The sequence below is a fragment of the Lithobates pipiens genome, unplaced genomic scaffold (assembly GCF_037356315.1).
Source record: "Lithobates pipiens isolate NorthernLeopardFrog02 unplaced genomic scaffold, aLitPip1_a1.2 Scaffold_19, whole genome shotgun sequence".
Taxonomy (NCBI): Eukaryota; Metazoa; Chordata; class Amphibia; order Anura; family Ranidae; genus Lithobates; species Lithobates pipiens.
The window spans coordinates 47,337,176-47,352,782 of NW_027507764.1; positions in this window are offsets into that span (position 1 = coordinate 47,337,176).

The window sequence follows — 15,607 nt, forward strand, 5'->3', positions numbered from 1 at the left end:
GGATCGGGCATTTCTTTTCCGGGTCTGGACCTCTCCCTCTGAAACACTACATTAAAAAGCTAGAATTGCCACAGTCGGAGAGGTTCAGATTCCATCAAATCTCCCACTTCCTACATTCTATCTGGCCCGAAAAACCTTTTCCTCCTAATTTCACAGAGTATGAGACATGGTGTGGTCAGGGCCCGGAGCAGAGGGGAGGTATCTCTTGCATATACTCTTCACTGACGCAGCCCAAATCTAAGACATCAGTCATGACCAAATGGGAAGAGGATCTCCAGTTTAATTGGGACCTGGGGTCCTGGCACACGGCGATCTCGGTGGCCTACAAAGGAATACTAAACACGTCTTTAGTAGAAGCTAGTCTAAAAGTTATTCTACGCTGGTACTACACCCCGGCTAGGCTGGCCGGCATATACCCCTCTGCTGATCTGCTGTGCTTCAGGGGTTGTCACCTCAGGGGTACTCTGGCCCACGTGTGGTGGGAGTGTCCCCGGTTACGACCCTTTTGGATAAGAATTTTTAAAATTATCGACGGGATCGCTGGGTGCCGGGTCCCCCGGTCCCCTACCATTGCTCTTCTTAATGCTCCAATTATCAAGATCCCCAAGCATTCTATGAGTCTGATCAGATTTATTCTAATAGGAGCCAAGCTCACCATTGCAAAAGCTTGGAAACAGCCCTCAGTTTCGGTCAAGGCGGCTCAAAGGAAAGTCTCCTGGATCATGGCTCAAGAGAAAATGGCTAGCATTATATCTGATAAACGCGCTAAATTTGACATTGTTTGGGAACCATGGGCTACGCTCATGGGCATCTCCTTAATCCACGCCCCATTGGAGCTATGATCACCTATTATTGCTTCTAGAGCATCAGAACTTGGGTAGATAGCACAGTCCTTTGGTTTAACTATGGACCATTCTACTTGATCCCCCTCCCCTTTATCTTTCCCCCTCTTTTCCTTTTCTTCTCCCTTCTTTACTTCTCTTTGTGGCTCTATGTTTGGCTTGTATGGCCGACAGCTGACCTAAATTTTTTTTTCACATGTCCTTATTATGATGTCAGATATGATCCGTTTTGTGGGTTTAGGGGTGGGGGGATTGGCCTCCTACTTATGGGAGCCCTCTGGCTAGGTCCCTCACTTGGCACAGCATGATCCCGCGAGGGGTGCCGAGTGGCCCAGGGACCGCTAGGGTGTTTTCCTTATCCCAGGTCCTGGAATCTGTAGGGGACTTCTTTAGATTGTTTTCTTCCCTGAACAGTGCTCTACCTTTCTAGAGTACTGGTATACGTTAGGTTCCTGGACCTTAATAACCCTATGTTGGTTGGATCAGACTCTAAAAGACATAGCTTTCCTCTGTTCAAATGTTTGATTGTGCATGGTTCAAATGTTTTGTTAAATCATCTGCTGGCCGTGTGAGCCTATCTCTTGTTTCCTAAGCTGTATTCAAAAATAAAATATTTTGAAAGTAAAAAAAAAAAAAAATACAGTGGCATGATACACAGTATCTCACAAAAGTTAGTACACCCCTCACATTTTTGTAAACAGCCTTTTTCCACAATGCAGAGGATTAACCCCTCAGGTTCCACAGTGAGTATAACAAGCATGCTATACTGCATATAAAGACCGATTTTACTGTTGAGGGTTTAGTAACACTTCTTTAAGCTGATCTTTTTGACATGCATTTTCCTTTGAAAAAAAAATAAAATAAAAAGACTGCCGATCCCCTTTAAGTTTATCTCTAACTGCTTTGCTGTTCAGAACAACAAAGGAACAAAGTTCAGGAAAAGGAAAATCATAAAATTCAATCATTGAAATCTACTAGACACCATCAGATTTATTTATTTTCTTTGGAAGTTAAACATGACATAATTTATTCTTAAATTTCCTTGATAGAATAATAGGTTTTCTCAAGAACAAAGCCGGTATTTTGAAGCAGAGTTTCATATTATGCCCCGTACAACCGGTTGGATTTTCCAACGGAAAATGTTCCATGGGAGCTTTTCGTCGGAAATTCCGACCGTGTCTACAGAATTCCGAAGCACAAAGTTCCACGCATGCTCGGAATAAAGCAGAAGAGCCGCACTGGCTATTGAACTTCATTTTTCTCGGCTCGTTGTATGTGTTGTACGTCACCGTGTTCTTGACGTTCGCAATTTCCAGCCAACTTTGTGTTTTCGGAAATTTAATTTTACATTGAACTCCAGTCAAATTCTCACCACACATATTACTGAAATCAAAGACTGTGTGTGTTATTAGAGTACCATTTCAAAATAATGCTGTTTCTGTTAAGCCATAGGTGATTTAAAGAGTCATTGTAATCATTTGATGAAGATTTTTCTTTTGTTTATTCATTTTGCTGCATTCGAATTAGTAAAACAATATAACATTTTAGTTGCGACCTATACAAAAATGTATCATTTGATTGTTTCGGATTGGGAAAATCAGTAAATTCGAAGAAAATTCAAAAATTCCAACTACGAATTATGAAAACAAATTCCGAAAATGAATTGAACGCATCAACCAAATTTAACTATACAAAATAACTAGATTAAAGAATCAAAGGGAAACTAAACTAAACAAATTTTTGCACGTCTACTTCCTATTCTATTATCCTGTTGTAGCACTTACCCCCAAAGGAGTGGCTGAATTTGATTCGGGCCTGCACTCTGCTAGTGAACCCCCCCTGAATGGACTCAGTCCCCTTGACACAGCTGTGGTGCAACACAATACAGTACAAAATAATGTAATGCAATATACCTGTATTGTAACCTCAGGATTCACTGGCTCCACCTGCTGGGAGAAAAAGGAACAACTCTCCACACCAAAGTACTTAACCAGAAACATATATTTACTAGAACTTGTATTGAGTAATGTAAAATGGTAAGTACAATATTTGCACTGTCACATAAACATAATGTAACAGCACAGTAGGTAAACACAACAGATTATACCTGTACAGTTGTCTTAAATGACCCCTTAGAATGAGGCTCCAATTGGGACTAGTGCTCAGAGGGACTACACCTTACTCTGGGCACCTTCCCACTTCCAGCACACCCTAGTAGCTATAGAAATGCAGGATTAATAATGAATTACAACACAATCCCTAGGGAGCTCCCCCTACTTTAATAAAATGCAAGGCCTTGCAATAAAGGATGCAGTCTTTGATCTTCTTTTCTTCTGCTAGCTATAGTTGTTGTAACAATTGTAATCCAACAGTAATCCGACAGTGGAACAACAAAGGTTAACGTGAGATGAATATTAGAAGGGCAAGCAGTCCCCACACACACATTAAACGTCTTACTCTGGTATCCTCCCAAAGATCGCCCTCCTATAATGTCTCCGATACTGTCTCACTCTATTTCCCTTTGGGAAAGCCTGAAAAGCTTCCCCGTTCTAACCTCAGACATGCAACCTTTAGCCCATATCTTTCACAACCCCAAATTCACTCCAGAAATTAACATTAAGGCCTTCAGGTGGTGGTTAGACAAGGGATTATACCGCATTGGACACTACCTTACCCCCCCCCCCCCCCCCGGCCCTATCTCGCTCAGTTATTGTAAAAGCAAATTGGAGATATCTGACTCCAGTTTCATGCAAATAGCCCACTTCTTAAACTCTCAATGGAAAAATGAATGGAGGACCTCCTGTCCCTCCATCTCTCTCTCCCTCTCTCGCTCCCTCTCCCTCCATCCCTCGTTCATCTCAGACACTAACCACACCAGCTTAGAGCCACCCCCCTTTAAGTCACACCCACTATTTTGCTGAAACCATGCCCATTTTCACCAAGTGGGAGGGTTCAAAAAGGAAGGGCGGGGTCTGGCGCCCCCCATCCTAAAACTTCCCCAGCCGCCACTAGTATATTGATTGGTTTGTGAAAAAGTTATAGCGTCTACAAAATAGGGACTATATTTATGGCATTTTAATTATTATTATTTTTTTTTCTACTAGTAATGGTGGTGATCTGCGATTTTTTTTTCAGGACTGCGACATTATTGGGGACAGATTGGACACTTTTTTGGGACCATCGACACTTATACAGCTATCAGTGCTATAAAAATGCACTGATTACTGTATAAATGACACCGGCAGGCAGAGGCATCGCTAGGGGGCGGCTATTGGGGCTATAGCATCATCTCTCTCCTACCGCTCCACGTCAGCGCTCTTCACAGCCGTGAGAGCGAGGTGCAGTGAGATGACATCATCTCTCACTGCCCACCAAATATCACCACTCTCCTGCCCTCACTAAATGGATCAGTGCTGCCACTTTGCCACCAATGCAGCGACCATAGGTGGCACTGGCTGGCATGGCAAGTTACAATCCACATCAGTTGGCAAGTGACAATCCACATCTGTTGCCAGGTGATGTGCCAAGTGACAATCCACATCTGGTGCCAGGTGACGTGACAATCCACATCTGGTGCCAGGGGATGTGGCAAGTGACAATCTGCAAATAGTGGCAGTTGACGTGGCAATCTACAAATGGTGACAGGAGACATGGCAAATGACAATCTGCAAATGCTGGCAGGTGCCATGGCAATCTGAAAATGGTGGCAGGTGACGTGGCAAGTGACAATCTGCAAATGGTGGCAAGTGACATGGCAAGTGACAATCCACATCTGGTGCCAGGTGACAGTGGCAAGTGACAATCCACATCTAGTGGCAGGCGATGGTGGCAAGTAACAAGCTGCATCTGGTGACAGGCGACAGTGGCAAGTGACACACTGCAACTGGTGGCAGGAGATATGGCAAGGGACACACCCAGGGCTCCCACTGATTCTGCATTATGGTGAGTTGAACCACTTGCTTACCACCGGTGGGCCCCCCGCGGGCCTGCAACTAGGTTGGTGACCGCTTCTATGGGCTCTAGCCCCAGACCTTTTGCAGACCTAGCAACGCCCCTGCTGGCAAGGAAGGGGTTAACAGTAGTGGGCGATCAAGGGATTAGGTTGGCTTTAAGTCCAGGGCCAATATAAAGTCACTTTACTGAACTGGTGGTCCACCCATACATGTAATACTACCCTTACAGCAAAGTACACGGGAAGACCTTTTGCATGTAATGCAGCATGAACATTAACTTTTGTTGTATAAAACAGACATGAGGGTCAGGCTATACAACAAACTAGTTAATGACACATAGTGAAGATCCCACAACTGTCATGCGGCGTGTGTGGGAGGATAGTCATACTGTTAGTTAATAATAACAAAGCCTGCAGTGGGAAAAAGGGCAGCTGCAAGGAGCCTGCAGGCAATATTAGTGATAGGTCTGTTGCCCTCTGCCTGTATTTTTGTGGGCACAGCTTCCATAGTTTATGTCCTCTTTAACCACTTCAGCTGCAGAAGATTTACCTCCCTCTTAGCCCCCGTACACACGGTCGGAGATTTTGCCAACCAAATCCGTCGGATTTTGCCCGTCGGATTTAGTCCGACGGATTGTGTCCGAAACTGTTGCATTCACACGGTCGGGCCAAGTTGGCGAAAAATCCGATCTTTCAGAACGTGATGACGTAATTTCGTTACGATGGGACTACATTCAGGCTAGTAGCCAATAGCTTTGATGTAGGAATTTGATGTGAGCATGCGTGGCACTTGGTCCGATGAAAATGCTCTACACATGATCGGATTAGGTCCGTCCGGCCCAGTTGGTCGGGAAATATTTCCAACATGTTGGAAAATTGGGTCGGACGGAGATTCGGACAGAATCAGTCCGATGCATACCACACACAGTCGGATTATCTGACGGCGCGGTCCGATAGGACACATTCCGATGGATTCTCCGACCGTGTGTACAAGGGCTTAGAGGTGATTCAGTTCGCATTGTGCGCTATACAAGTATTTCATTCATTCAGTCATTCATTCCCTCCATGACCAGGCCATTTTATGCGATACGGTTCTGCGTCGACCGATGCACGCCGATATACGTCTGCACAATGGCAGCGATGGGCAAATGGGCGTACCTGTACGTCCCATTCAAACGGTGGGGCTAGCGGGCGCACGCGGCGCGTACAGTGTGACCGTTTCCCCCGGGGTCCCGCAGACTTGATGTCCGCCGGTGTCCCGCGATCGTGTCACAGAGCCGCAGAACGGGGAGATGCCTATGTAAACAAGGCATTTCCTCCATTCCGCCTAGTGACATGACAGAGATCACTGCTCCCTGTCGTCGGGACCAGTGATCGCTGTCATGTCAGTGGTAGCCCACCCCTCCCTAGTTAGAATCACTCCCTAGGACACACTTAACCCCTTGATCGCCCCCTAGTGCTTAATTCCTTCCCTGCCAGTGTAATTTATACAGTAACCCCTTGATCGCCCCCTAGTACTTAACCGCTTCCCTGCCAGTGTCATTTATACAGTAATCAGTGCGTTCTTATAGCACTGATCGCTGTATAAATGACAATGGTCCCAAAATAGTGTCAAAAGTGTCCGATGTGTCCGCCATAATGTTGCAGTCGTGATAAAAATCGCAGATCGCCACCATTAATAAAAAAAAAAAAATAATTATAATAAAAGTGCCATAAAACTATCCCCTATTTTGTAGACTCGATAACTTTTGTGCTAACCAATAAATATACGCTTATTGTTTATTTTTTATTTTTTACCAAAAATATGTAGGAGAATACATATTGGCCTAAACTGAGGAAAAATGTGTTTTATTATATAGTTTTGGGGATATTTATTATAGCAAAAAGTAAAAAATATTGCTTTTTTTTCAAAATTGTCAAATATAAAACGCAGAGGTAATCAAATACCACCAAAAGAAAGCTCCATTTGTGCGAAAAAAAGGACGTCAATTTTGTTTTGGTGTTATGTCGCACGGCTGCGCAATTGTCAGTTAAAGCAGCGCAGTGCCATGTCGCAGAAAGTGCTCTGGTCAGGAAGGGGGTAAAATCTTCCGGGGCTGAAGCGGATAATCGAAAATTTCGTGGTTGAACGATACTGTACTCAAATACAATTTTTGTCCTTTTATCCCCACAAATAGAACTTTCTTTTGGTGGTATTTGATCACCTCTGTGGTTTTTATTTTTTGCGCTATAAACAAAAAAAAAGGCCATCAATTATGTGTAGCAATGTGGACTACAATTGCACAGCATAGCAATTCCCCATCATTTCTATGCACTGCAGCCTTTCGCAACCTTTTCAACACAGAGGAATCCTTGAAATAGTTCTCCGGTCTCAGGGAACCCCTGCTAAAAATTAGAAATCTACAACTCATAATCAGGGAAACGTAAAAAAAAAAAAAAAAATAAAAAAAAATTTTTTTAAGCTGGCCCTTAAAAAAAAAAAAAAAAAAAAAAAAAAAGCGCTCGGACGCCGGACACATTGCACCTATGGGAAGCGCCACGTCTATGCAATCACGAGATTGCAGACGTGGTACTTCATTTGGGCATTTGGCCCGCCTTGCGGCGATTTGTGAAGTGCCGAGTAACTTCCGCCCGTTCGTAGTATATATTACTACGGCTGGGCGGTTTGATTGACATCTGAGATGATGTCACTTCCTGTTTTCTCTCTACAATGCCAGGAGAGAGGAACCAGGAAGTATGAGGAGACATCTCTGTAGAGAACAACACACTGCAAGGTAAGTAAGGGGGGTTTGATGTGAGACTGCTGCAACTTGGTGACACATGCTGCTGCAACTTGGTGGGACGCATGCTGCTGCAACTTGGTGGGACGCATGCTGCTGCAAATTGGTGGGACGCATGCTGCTGCAAATTGGTGGGACGCATGCTGCTGCAACTTGGTGACACATTATACTGCAACTTGGTGGGACACATGCTGCTGAAACTTGGTGGGACACATGCTGCTGAAACTTGATGGGACACATGCTGCTGAAACTTGATGGGATACATGCTGCTGAAACTTGATGGGATACATGCTGCTGAAACTTGATGGGATACATGCTGCTGAAACTTGATGGGATACATGCTGCTGCAACTTGGTGGGGCACATGATGCTGCAACTTGGTGGGACACATGATGCTGCAACTTGGTGGGACACATGATGCTGCAACTTGGTGGGACACATGATGCTTGTCACGATCAGGGGTCAGGCTCGAAGACCAATTGCTATAGCAGTTGCAGGATTACCACTAACCAGCAGGATAGGAACACAGGCCGTCACCCTGGCAGAAGACACAGTCTCACCTGAGGTGCGGAGTCTAAGTACTAACCGGTTTTCACCAGAGCTCCAGATGGTAGAGATGGATTTAGCTGCGTGTTAGTACCAGGTCGCGGTCCCCAGGATCGCCCCACCAGGAGGTGAGCAAGCCGGGGTTCAGTAGCGGATGAGCAGGTAAGGATCAAACAGAAGCGTGGTCAGTAAGCAAGCCAAAAGGTCGGTAACGAGTTGTTGCAGATTGGGATCAGGCAGAAGCGTAGTCGTGGAACAGGCCAAGGGTCGATAACGAGCAGTAGTAAATATAAGCGGCAGCAGAGAAGACGGGCGCTAGATACAGGCTGGAGATGGCACAATATTCTGGCAAGGAGGAAATGCAGAGACATGGCTTATATAGGAAGTTCATGGGAGGAGCAAAGGGTTCAAGGTTCAAGGCAAACAAGATTCAAGACAAGATCACTAAAGGAATTGTCCAAGGAGCTGTCCAAGGAGCTGTCCAAGGAGCTGTCCAGGGAGCTGTCCAGCATTCCGGGTGGCTCAGCAAGCAGAGTCACTGCCAGACACACCAGAGGTCCCAGGTTCAAGACCAGGTCCTGACACTGCTACAACTTGGTGACACAAGATGCTGCAACTTGATGGGACACATGCTGCTGCAACTTGATGGGACACATGCTGCTGCAACTTGGTGGGAGACATGCTGCTGCAACTTGGTGACAAATTCTGCTGCAACTTGGTGGGACACATGCTGCTGCAACTTGGTGGGACACATGCTGCTGCAACTTGGTGACACATTCTGCTGCAACTTGGTGGGAGACATAATGCTGTAACTTGGTGAGACACATGCTGCTGCAGCTTGGTGGGACACATGCTGCTGCAACTTGGTGACACATGCTGCTGTAACTTGGTGGGACACATGGTGCTGCAATTTGCTGGGACACATGCTGCTGCAATTGGTGGTGAAAACTCTGATGTATGGAAAGGACTCTGATGTAAGGGGGAACTCTGATTTACCTTAGTGTTCTTACTCAGAGGCAGAAGAGGGGAGACAGCCGCAGGCAGGGATGGATGGTGAGCTCACTCACCCCTTGGCCGTCGGCACCTCTCATCCAGATGTATCTGAGGCTGCTGGACTTCAAATTTACAGCCCACAATTTCCTTTTCTGAGGCACCGATCTGGGGATTGAAGGGATTGAAGTGTGGGCAGACACAGAGGGGCGGGAGGAAGAGGTGCAGATCGAGCCCTCTCTCCTTTCCCATCTGTGTGTATATTTGTGGGGGAGGGGGGGTTGTTAGTGCTGGCTTTGGGCAGCATAAAAGAGAGTGTAACAGACACTCTCAGCTTAGACAACTGCAGCCAGCAACCCTGCTGGGAAGCCCTAGTCCAGTCTGAATAATGTTCCTGGGTTTCAGGCAGTCTGAAACCCGGGCACATGATTCCAAACCCAAACTGTCCGGGTGAATCCCGGACAGGTGACAACCTTATGTCCGGGTCCCCCTGTTTGCTAGGGCCCCTACAGGAGGCCCAGTGATACTCCCTGCCAGCAGCCCTGGGGATACTGGAGGGGAAGAAGGATTTGTACTGGTAGGGGGAAGAAGATTATTTTTATTAGGAGGGGGTGAGGATAAGTGCTGAAATGAAGAAGAAGGGGCTATTGTGTCGACACTGGGGATTTAGGGGGTAGTGGAGGGGGACATGTGCTGTGGAAGGGGGAAGATTTGTTTTGGGGGGATTGTTCTGGTGGGGGGTGGAGGGTGAACATAAAGATTAATGCTGGATTTTTTTTTTTGCAGGAGAGGGAGTGGGGATCATTGATGACATGGTAAAATGGAGGAGAGTATTGCTCACGGGGGGGGGAAATGTTGCACTCAAATCAACTGCTCAAATGAGCAGGTAAATCCAAGCAGTCCCCAAGGGGGTCATGCTACACAAGAATTTTTTTTTTTAAATGTGTGTGTGTATATATATATATATATATATATGTATGTATGTATGTATGTAGCGCCGGTACTCCCGAAGAGCACACGCTATGTTTTGTAAATTTTTCTAAGACCATAGTTGAATCTTAGGGTTAAATTATGTAAATTGTGATTCTGGCATCAGTTTGGCTGGGCTGCACTATGTTCTGCCTGGCCATAGGTGTAGGTATCATCTCTGACAGGCATTAGAACGCAGTCTGGTTGGACGCATTGGGTACCAATCTCTCTCTCGGAGCCAATCGGTGGGCGTTTGTCTCCCTGTGTATTCCGGGAGAGGGTACTTAAGGTGCTGAGGTCACATGGTTTTGGGCTCCGGTCCAGAAGTGTGTTCTGACTCCATGGTCCTGGTCCTCCTGACCAGCCCCCAGAGGCCCTCATGGCCTGAGGTGCAGATACATCCATTTCCGAGTCTCAGGACTGGCTAGTCCGAGGCACAGTAACTGGAAGGAGGATTTGAAGGTGGTCCGGTGCCGTCTCGGGTTTGGAGAGGCCCAGCAACTCAAAACGCAACCGGGGGAGGACTCTTCAGAAGAGGGCCACGTACGAGGCTGGCTGCTCGGTAAGAGCCTGGAAGCTGAGCTGAAAGGACACCAAGTAAATCTGCATTCTTAAGGTATTGCCGGACCAGCTGCAAGTTCCTAATTTCATCCTTCGGTTACACCTAAGTTTCTGTGCTAACTTAAAGTTCCACAATCAAGTCTGTGGCAGAGACTTTGTTAAGCTTAAATCACCTGTCGGCTGCTAAATCCACAAACAGGGATTTATCCGGTGGTTGAAATATCCAGTTGCGAATGGCTATTCCCTGGATCATCTAGAGAGAGACATTTCAAGTGTCAGCAGTTTCCAAACAAGTACCTCATATCCTCTATTCCCAACTGAGAGACTGTGTTCTGTTCAACGTTTTATGCAAATAAAAATTCGTAAAAAGGGATTCAAGTGTCCGTCTCTGCAGTTATTGGGCCATCAACCTCGGGAACCCCTAGACAAGAACGAGGTGCAGAAGGTAAACGGTAAGCCCAGCAAAACCATCCACTCCTTCAGGGGTCAGTGTTACATATACATTTTACTTTCTGCTTTAAACCATATCCAATAAAAACATTTTAAATATCAATCAAATGTCTTCATCAATTTAGGCCAATTTGTATTCTGCTACATATTTTTGGGAAAAAGGTGCATATTGATTGGTTTGTGCAAAAGTTATACTGACTACAAACTATGGATTTTTTTTTATGAATTTTTGTTTATTATTACTAGTAAGGGCAACGGTCAGCTACTTAGAGCAGGACTACGATATTGCAGAGGACATTCAGATACTAACTGACCCTTTTTGGGGACCAGTGACACTAATACAGTGATCGGTGCTAATACTATACACTGTCACAGTACTAATGGCACTGGCTGGGAAGGGGTTAACATCAGGTGCAATCAAAGGGTTAACTGTATGTCTAGCCAGTGTTTTAGTGTATTGTGGGAGGTGCTTTTACTAGGGGGAAGACATGGATCCTAGTCCCTCCCTTGCAGGAACACAGGATCCATGTCATCCTTCCTGTCAGAACGGTGATCTGCCTTGTTTACATAGGCGGACTACCATTCTGTGTCTCTGCAGGATGATCGGCGAGTGCTGACAGACATCCAGTCATGGTACCTGTTGATCAGTTCCCACTGTGTATAGCCCACTACCCAGAAGAGCTGGATCATTATATATATATATATATATATATATACACACACACACACACACACACACACACTCTCACAAAAGTGAGTACACTCCCCACATTTTTGTAAATATTTTATTCTATCTTTTCATGTGACAACAATGAAGAAATTACGCTTTTGTACAATGTAAAGTAAGTAGTGAGTGTACAGCTTGTATAACAGTGTAAATTTGCTGTCCTCTCAAAATAACTCAACACACAGCCATTAATGTCTAAACCGCTGGCAACAAAAGTGAGTACACCCCTAAGTGAAAATGTCCAAACTGGGTCCAAAGTGTCAATGTTTTCTTTGTACACTATTATTTTCCAGCACTGCCTTAACCCACTTGGGCATGGAGGTCACCAGAGCTTCACAGGTTACCACTTGAGTCCTCTTCCCCTCCTCCATGATGACATCACAGAGCTGGTGGATGTTAGAGACCTTGCGCTCCTCCACCTTCCGTTTTAGGATGCCCCACAGATGCTCAATAGGGTTTAGGTCTGGAGACATGCTTGGCCAGTCCATCACTTTTATCCTCAGCTTCTTTAGCAAGGCAGTGGTCATCTTGGAGGTGTGTTTGGGGTCGATATGTTGGAATACTGCCCTGCAGTCCAGTCTGCAAAGAGAGGGGCTCATGTTCTGCTTCAGTATGTCACAGTACATGTTGGCATTCGTGGTTCCCTCAATGAACTGTAGCTCCCCAGTGCCGGCAGCACTCATGCAGCCCCAGACCATGACACTCCCACCACCATGCTTGACTGTAGGCAGGACACACTTGTGTTTGTACTCCTCACCTGGTTGTCGTCACACACGCTTGACAACATCTGAACCAAATAAGTTTATCTTGGTCTCATCAGACCACAGGACATGGTTCCAGTAATGCATGTCCTTAGTCTGCTTGTCTTCAGCGAACTGTTTGCGGGCTTTCTTGTGCATCATCTTTAAACAAGGCCTCCTCCTTGGATGACAGCCATGCAGACCAAATTTATGCAGTGTGTGGTGTATGATCTGAGCACTGACAGGCTGAACCCCTACCCCTTCAACCTCTGCAGCAATGCTGGCAGCACTGATACGTCTATTTCCCAAAGACAACCTCTGCATATGACGCTGAGCACGTTCACTCAACTTCTTTTGTCAACCATGGCAGAGTCTGTTCTGAGTGGGACCTGTCCTGTTAAACCGCCATATGGTCTTGGCCACCATGCTGCAGCTCAGTTTCAGGGTCTTGGCAATCTTCTTATAGCCTAGGCCAGTGATGGCGAACCTTGGCACCCCAGATGTTTTGGAACTACATTTCCCATGATGCTCATGCACTCTGCAGTGCATTTGAGCATCATGGGAAACGTAGTTCCAAAACATCTGGGGTGCCAAGGTTCGCCATCACTGGCCTAGGCCATCTTTATGTAGAGTAACAATTCTTTTTTTCAGATCCTCAGAGAGTTCTTTGCCATAAGGTGTAGGGGATCAGACTCAATGCAGGGACAAACTCAGTCTCTTTAGGAAAACATCATGTTTAATCCGCAGGATATTCCCAAACAGAAGAAAAAGGGCATCTTGCCATCAAACAAAAGTAAACTTCTGCTCTACCAAGCCTTACTGTGTCCGTAGTCTGACCAGTCCTTGGTTTTGTAGTAAATGTCCTTCCCAACGCAAACACTTTGTATCCAAAGTCAGGGATAAGCAGCCATGCTCCTAGTTGCCTCCTCACATGGAGACACACTCTCTCTGAGAGCTAGGGCCAGCTGCCTTAATCAAGACCTGAATAGAAAACATTAAACTGCGGTCCATGGACTTGGGAGTCTGTCCCACCCATATCTCTATCAGACTCCCAATAATACCAGCCCCCGAATAGACTTTACCAATACAGGGTTAAGAACTATCCTTCTTTACCCTGAAGTCTTTGTTGGTATTATCTTAGATTGCAAATCTAAGAATCCATGGAGGACCATATATCCCATCAATCACTTTTCCTGAAATTTTAACCTGTTTCACAGGCACCCCGCTACAGGTGCCATGTTGAACTTCCAGAAACCAGCATGAGGGAGTGAGAGCGATAACACCAAATTTAAAACACCTGTTCCCCATTCACACCTGAGACCTTGTAACACTAATGAATCACATTACATCAGGGAGAGAAAATGGCTAATTGGGCCCAATTTATACATCACTAAGGCTCGATTCACACTAATGCATTTTTTTGATGCATTTTGCATTTTGCAGAAATGTAGGGATTTTTTTTTAACATGGAACATGTTCACATCAATGCATTTTTGTGCCTCTGCATTTTTGGAAAGGGTCGGGGACTTTTTTGCCGCAAAATGCAGCGTTTTGCATGTAATAGAATTCAATGGACCGCATCCAAAATGCAAGAACCGCATTTTTACTGCAATTTTGCCGCGATTTGCATTTTGCTTTTTCTTTTATTTATTTTTTTACACTGTATATAGCTGGTTGCTAAGGTGGGGGCCGGGATGTAAAAAAAAAAATGCCGGCTAAAAAAAAAAATTGTGAAAAAAAACAGCGTATGGTCCCCCCCCCAAGTCCATACCAAGCCCTTGGGTCTAGTATGGATCCATACCAGACCCTTATCTGAGCATGCAGCCCGGCAGGTCAGGAAAGGGAGGGGATGAGCGAGCACCCCCCTGAACCATACCTGGCCGCATGCCCTCAATATGGAGGGATGGGTGCTTTGGGGCAGGGGGGGGCTCTGCGCCCCCCAACCCCAAAGCACCTTGCCCCCATGTTGATGGGGACAGGGGCCTCTTCCCGAAAACCCTTGCCCGGGGTCTGCGGGCGAGTTACTTATCGGAATCTGGAAGCCCCCTTTAACAAGGGGGCCCCCAGATCCCGGCCCCCCCTATGTGAATGAGTAAGGGGTATATTGTACCCCTACCAATTCACTAAAAAAAAAAGTAGTGTAGTGTTAAACATACAGTAGACCGTTTTTGACAAGTCTTTTATTAAAAATCTTCTCCGCTTCTTCCTCCGGTCTTCCTCCATCTTCTCCCGCATCTTCATCCTCCGGTCTTCTCCTTATCCCCCTGTTTCTTCTTCCGCTCTTCTTCTGTCTTCTTTGTCTGGTGTTCTTCTTCCTCTGCCTCCGCTCCCACGACGACCCCCCTCCGATGCTGCATCCCGCTGATCTGTCGGCGCCGGTGTCCTGCATTTCTTAAATAACAATGGGGCGTGGCAAATAGATTGGGTCATCTGGAGGCCACGCCCCCTTGTGACATCACCACCCGGGGCATGATTGGCCTGTGATGTCACAAGGAGGAGTGGCCTCCGGATGACGTTATCCGATTGCCACTTTCCCATCGTTATTTAAGAAATGCAGGACATATACATATACAGATATACAGATCAGTGGGATGCAGAATCGAAGGAGGGTCGTCGGTGGGAGATGAGGCAGAGGAAGAAGTACACCGGACAAAGAAGACAGAAGAAGAGCGGAAGAAGAAGCAGGGGGATAAGGAGAAGACCGGAAGATGAAGATGTGGGAGAAGATGGAGGAAGACCGGAGGAAGAAGCGGAGAAGATTTTTAATAAAAGACTTGTCAAAAACTGTCTACTGTATTTTTTAACACTACACTACTTTTTTTTTTTGTGAATGGGTAGGGGTACAATGTACCCCATACTCATTCACATACCCCGACAACCACCAGGCAAGGGTTGCCTGGAAGAGGCCCTTAACCCCTTCAACATGGGGGCAAGGTGCTTTGGGGTGGGGGAGCGCAGAGCCCCCCTGCCCCAAAGCACCCATCCCCCCCATGCTGGGGGCATGCAGCCTGGAATGGTTCAGGTGGGGGGGGGCGCTCACATTTTTGTTTT